Here is a 6000-nt window from a genome sequence, read left to right as displayed (position 1 = left end):
AAACAAAAACAACATGCAAAAATCAATTTTACTTCTCTATAATAGCAATGAAGAATGAGAAAATATTAAGTACCACTTGAAATAGATTCAAAAAATGAATTATTAGGAATAAATCTAAGTAAATAGATATAAGAAAAGTATGCAGAAACCTACAAAACAAACTGAAAGAAAATTTTAAAACCCTAAATAAATGTAAATACAGACATTTTATGTTTCTATAATATGAAAATTCATATAAGAACTCAATTTTCTTGACATAAACATTCTCTATAAATTGATATATCTAATGCAATCCTAGCAAGGTTAATTTGTATCTGTAAAGACGCTTGAATGAAAATTTACAAGAGCTTCCTTTCATTTGGAACTTCCATCTTCCAGTAATTCGCCAAAATGAACAACATAAAAGGAAAAAGGAGAGGTACCCACTGTCTGTTCTCCAGGCCTTTTAGAAATGGTGGAGTTGTTCCTTTGGCTAATTACATGCAAATCTACAAAGAAGGTGATATTGTATACATCAAGGTAATGGACAATGTTCCAAAAGGAATGCCCCACAAAAGTTACCATGGCAAAACTACAAAGTTACGCAGCATGCTCTTGACATTGTTGTGAACAAACTTGTGAAGGGCAAGATTCTTGCCAAGAAAATTAATATACACATTGAGCATATTAAATACTCAAAGAGCCAAGAGAGCTTCCTGAAGCTTGTGAAGGAAAATGATCAGAAGAACACGGAAACCAAAGAGAAAGTTATTTGGATTCAACTAAAGCATCAGCCTGCCCCACCCAGAGAAGCACACATTATAAGAATCAGTGGGAAGGAGCCTGAGCTACTGGAACCCATTCACTATGAATTCATGGCATAATAGGTGTAAAAAAAAAGAAAGAAAGTCTTCAAAACTGTAAAAATTATACTCTTGAGTAGAACTGTGCTGTCCTCTCCCACAAAGAAATATTTAAAGCAAAAAAATTAAAAAATGAACATGAAATAGAAAAGGAGGTAGATTAGCCAAAAGAATTATTTAAAAGACTACAAAGCTAAAATACATACATAATTTGAATTATTAACATAAAGCTGGAGAATTCAAGAAAGTTTAATATTAGAAAAGGGTTTAAAAACAGATAAATAAAAGTGAAGACACAGTCCAAAATTTGAAAAAAGACACATGTTGAATGATTTTTTTAAATGTGTAAACATAATAAAATGAAGAAAACTTGTTATTTACAATAAATGATGCTGTAATACCACTAAAGTAACCCACTAAACTGTTCAGTGTAACTATTGACCGTATAAAAAAAAGCATGACCAATAAAAGAAAAGAATTGATAAATAGGAATTCATCAAATTAAAAAACTTTAGACATGTAGGGGCGCCTGGGTGGCTCAGTCCATTAAGCATCAGACTCTTGATCTCAGCTCAGATAACAAGCTCTCAGTTTGTAGGGTCGAGCGCTGACAGTGCGGAACCGTCAGCACAGAGTCTGCTTGGGATTCTCTCTCTTTGCCCCTCTCTCTCTCTCTCTCTCTCTCTCTCTCTCTCTAAATAAAAGAATAAAATAAAATAAAAAATTTAAAAACTTTAGATATGCAAAACACACTAGAAAGGCAATGAAAAGTACATCATGGGGAATATAGTCAATATTATAATAACTTTGGTGACAGATGGTAACTACATTTAATCATAGGGATTATGTCATAATATATATAACTGTCCAGTCACAATGTCATACATCAGAAAATAATTTCATATATGTGAAGTGCACTTCAATAAAAAAAAGACTATATCCTCTGAAATAAAAAAGACTATATCCTCTGACACCAATAGAATTAATCTTTAAATTAATTTTAAAATGTTAAGTAGAACATACCTAAGGGGTTGGAAATTAAGAAACATGCTGCAAATAAGCCATGTGTTCAATGAAAAAAAATTTTTAATAATTTTAAGCAGGGTGCCTGGGTGTCTCAGTTAGCTGAGTGTCCAACTCTTGATTTTAGCTCAAGTCATGATCTCATGGTAGGTGGGTGTGAACCCTGCATCAGGCTCTTTGCTGAGCACGGAGCCTGCTTGTGATTTCTCTTTCTCCCTCTCTCTCTGCCCCTACCTTGCTTGTGACTCTCTCTCGCTCTCAAAATTAATAAAACGTAAAAACATAATAATTTTACCTAGACAATAATGAATATATCACATAGATCTTTCAAGATGTGGATAAAGTTGTACATAGGAAAACACATAACCTTGAATGCATATTTAGGGAAAAAGGTAAGGCTGAAAAACAAGTATAGAAGTTTGCATCCGAGAACACCAGCAGGTTGATCCTAAGTAGTACAAAAGAAGAAAATAATAAAGAGTAGAGTTGAAGTCAATAAAATAGAAAATAAAAACATTCTATGGCAAATAATGAAAAACTTGTTTATTGCAAAGATTAATAATATTAAAGCACTGATAAAATGATGAAGAAATGTCAGTATATAGAGACTATATATGTATATACTTTATATATCAAAAACTAAAAAAAAAAATGTAAAACTTAGAAGTGATGCCATTTATAATAACATCATAGATATTATAAAATCAAAGGGCTATTTAGAAACTCAAAATACTAGTAAGGAAAGATATGCAAGAACTTAACACAAAAAAATTACAAAACATTACTAGTAAGACCATCCCATCAGACACAAGAAAAATCGTTTGACAAAATTCAAAGCCCATTCTTGATAAATGATATCATAAAAGAAAGCAAAACATTAAATTTAACAAAAACGCAAGCCCTGTACAAACCCAACTAAAAATATTTTTAAGAGCAAGTATGAGAGAAATATTCCAATTTCATGGATTACAGGAATTCATATAGATAGTTCTCCTCAAATGTGTCTAATATATTCAATGCAATTCCCATAAAAGTCCCAGAGGTTGGTTTATAGCTATTGGGAAATGAATACTAAAAATTATATGAAATAGCTATTTGGAATAATCAAAACTATTAAAAAATAACAAAATGGGGAAGGTATAACACCTGATAACAATATTTATATCAGATTAATTGGAATTTTTTAAAAAGCCTGTAAAAACAGATAAAGAAGACATTATATAAACATAAAGGAGAGAATCCAACAAGAAGATATAACAATGGTAAATATTTATGCACCCAACATGGAAGAACCCAAATATATAAAACAATTTATAAAAACATAAAGGAACTCATTGATAATAATACAGTAATACTAAGGGACTTTAACATTCCCTTACATCAATAGATCACTAAAAAGAAAATCAACAAGGAAACAAGGGCTTTGAATGACACACTGGACAAAAATGGACATAACAGATATATTCAGAACATTCCATCCTAAAACAGTGGGATACACATTCCTTTCAAGTGCACATGTGATATTCAACAAAACAGATCACATTTAAGATAACAAAACAGGTCTCAACAAATACAAAAAGACTGAAATCATATCATGCAACTTTTCTGATCACAACTCTATAAAACTAGAAGTCAACCACAAGAAAAAATCTAGAAAGACCACATATACATGCAAGATAAACAACATGCTACTAAACAATGAATGGGTCAACCAGGAAATCAAAGAAGAAATAAAAATACACAGGAAACAAATGAAAATGAAAACACATCAGTCCAAAACCTTTGGGATGCAGCAGAAGCGGCCCTACAAGGGAAGTATATAGCAATACAGGCTTACATTAAGAAGAAAAATCTCATATAAACAACCTAACCTTAAACCTAAAGGAGCTAGAAACAGAACAACAAATGAAGCCTAAATCCAGCAGAAGGAAGGAAATAATAAAGATTAGAGCAGAAACAAATGTGGGGCACCTGGGTGGCTCAGTTGGTTAAGCAGCCAACTTCAGCTCAGATCATGATCTCACGGTTCGTGAGTTCGAGCCCCTCATTGGGCTCTGGGCTGACAGCTCAGAGCATGGAGCCTGCTTCAGATTCTGTGTCTCCCTCTCTCTCTGCCCCTCCCTTGCTCTTGCTCTGTCTCTCTGTCTCTCAACAATAAATAAATGTTAAAAAAAGAGCAGAAATAAATGATACAGAAACTATAAAACAGAAAAGATCAATGAAGCCAGGTGTTGCTTCTTTGAAAAAATTAATAAAATTGTTAAACCCCAACCAGTCTTATCAAAAAGAAAAGAGAAAGGAACCAAATAAATAAAATCACAAATGAGAGAGGAGAGATAACAACCAACACCACAGAAATACAATTAAGAGAATATTATAGGAATAACAATGAAAAGAACCACTATATGCCAACAAGTTGTACAACGTGGGAGACATGGATGAATTCCTAGAAACATGGAAAGTACCAAAAATGAAACAGGAAAAAATAGAAAATGTGACCAGACAGAAAAGCAGCAAATAAATTAAATCTGTAATCAAAAAACGCTCAACAAATATTAAATCCAGGGCCAGATGACTTCAAAGGTGAATTCCACCAAACATTTGAAGAAGAGTTAATACCATTTCATCTGAAACTATTCCAAAAAATAGAAAAGGAAGGGAATTTTCCAAATTTATTCAATGAGGCCAGCATCACCCTAACACCAAAACCAGATAAAGAAACCACTGGGGCGCCTGGGTGGCGCAGTCGGTTGGGCATCCGACTTCAGCCAGGTCACGATCTCGCGGTCCGGGAGTTCGAGCCCCGCGTCGGGCTCTGGGCTGATGGCTCAGAGCCTGGAGCCTGTTTCCGATTCTGTGTCTCCCTCTCTCTCTGCCCCTCCCCCGTTCATGCTCTGTCTCTCTCTGTCGCAGAAATGAATAAACGTTGAAAAAAAAAATTAAAAAAAAAAAGAAACCACTAAAAAAGAGAACTACAGGCCAAAATCCCTGCTGAACATGGATACAGAAAATCTCAATAAAATATTAGAAAACCAAATCCAACAATATATTAAAATAATTATTCACAAGGATCAAGTAGGATTTATTCCTGGGTTGCAAGGGTCGTTCAAGATTCACAAATCAACAGTACTACTCCACACTAATAAAAAAAGGGTAAGAATCATATGATCATTTAATTAGATGCAAAAAAAGCATTTGACAAAGTAAAGCATCCATTTGTGAGAAAGGAAAACCTCAAGAAACTAGGTTTAGAGCAAACATACCTCAAAATCATAAAGGCCATGTATGAAATACTGACAGCTAATATCATCCTCAATGGAAAAAAAGTGAGAGCTTTTCCTCTACGGTCAGGAACAAGTCAGTAACGTCCACCCTCACCACTGTTATTTAACATACTACTGGACATCCTAGCTACAGCAATCAGACAACAAAAAGAAATAAAAAGGAGCCAAATTGGCAAGGAAGAAGTAAAACTTTCACTCTTTGCAGACATCACGACACTCTGTACAGAAAACCTGAAAGACTCCACCAGAAAACTGCTAGAACTGATACACAAATTCAGTAAAGTCACAGGACACAAAATCAATGTACAGAAATCTGTTGCATTTCTATATACCAATGATGAAGCAACAGAATAGAAATTAAGGAATCAATCCCGTTTACAACTGCACCAGAAAACAAGATACCTAGGAGTAAACCTAATCAAAGAGGTAAAAGACTTGCACTCTGATGAAAGAAAGTGAAGATGACATAAAGAAATAGAAAGACATTCCATGCTCATGGAATACCCAAAGCAATCCACACATTTAATGCACTCCTTGTCAAAATGCTAACAGCATTTTTCACAGAACTAGAACAAACAATCCTAAAATTTGTATGGGAGCACATTAGACCCTAAATAGCCACTGTGATCTTGAAAAAGAAAAGCAAAGCTGGAGGCATCACAATTCTGGACTTCAAATTATATTACAAAGCTGTAACGATTAAAAACAGCATGGTACTGGTGCAAAAGTAGACATATAGATCAATGGAACAGAATAGAAAACCCAGAAATAAACCCACTATATGGTCAATTAAGTTTCGACAAAGCAGGAAAGAATATCCATTGGGGAAAAGAAAGTCTCCTCGACAAATG

General features: G+C 33.9%; 1 pseudogene; it reads left to right on the top strand.

The window, feature by feature from the left end:
* The first annotated feature begins 387 nt into the window (after nucleotides 1-387).
* Nucleotides 388-863, top strand: LOC125157722 (60S ribosomal protein L21-like; annotated as a pseudogene).
* The last annotated feature ends 5137 nt before the right edge of the window (nucleotides 864-6000 follow it).

The sequence above is a fragment of the Prionailurus viverrinus genome, chromosome X (genome assembly GCF_022837055.1).
Source record: "Prionailurus viverrinus isolate Anna chromosome X, UM_Priviv_1.0, whole genome shotgun sequence".
NCBI classification, from domain to species: domain Eukaryota; kingdom Metazoa; phylum Chordata; class Mammalia; order Carnivora; family Felidae; genus Prionailurus; species Prionailurus viverrinus.
This window is presented reverse-complemented; position numbering and strand designations above follow the sequence as displayed.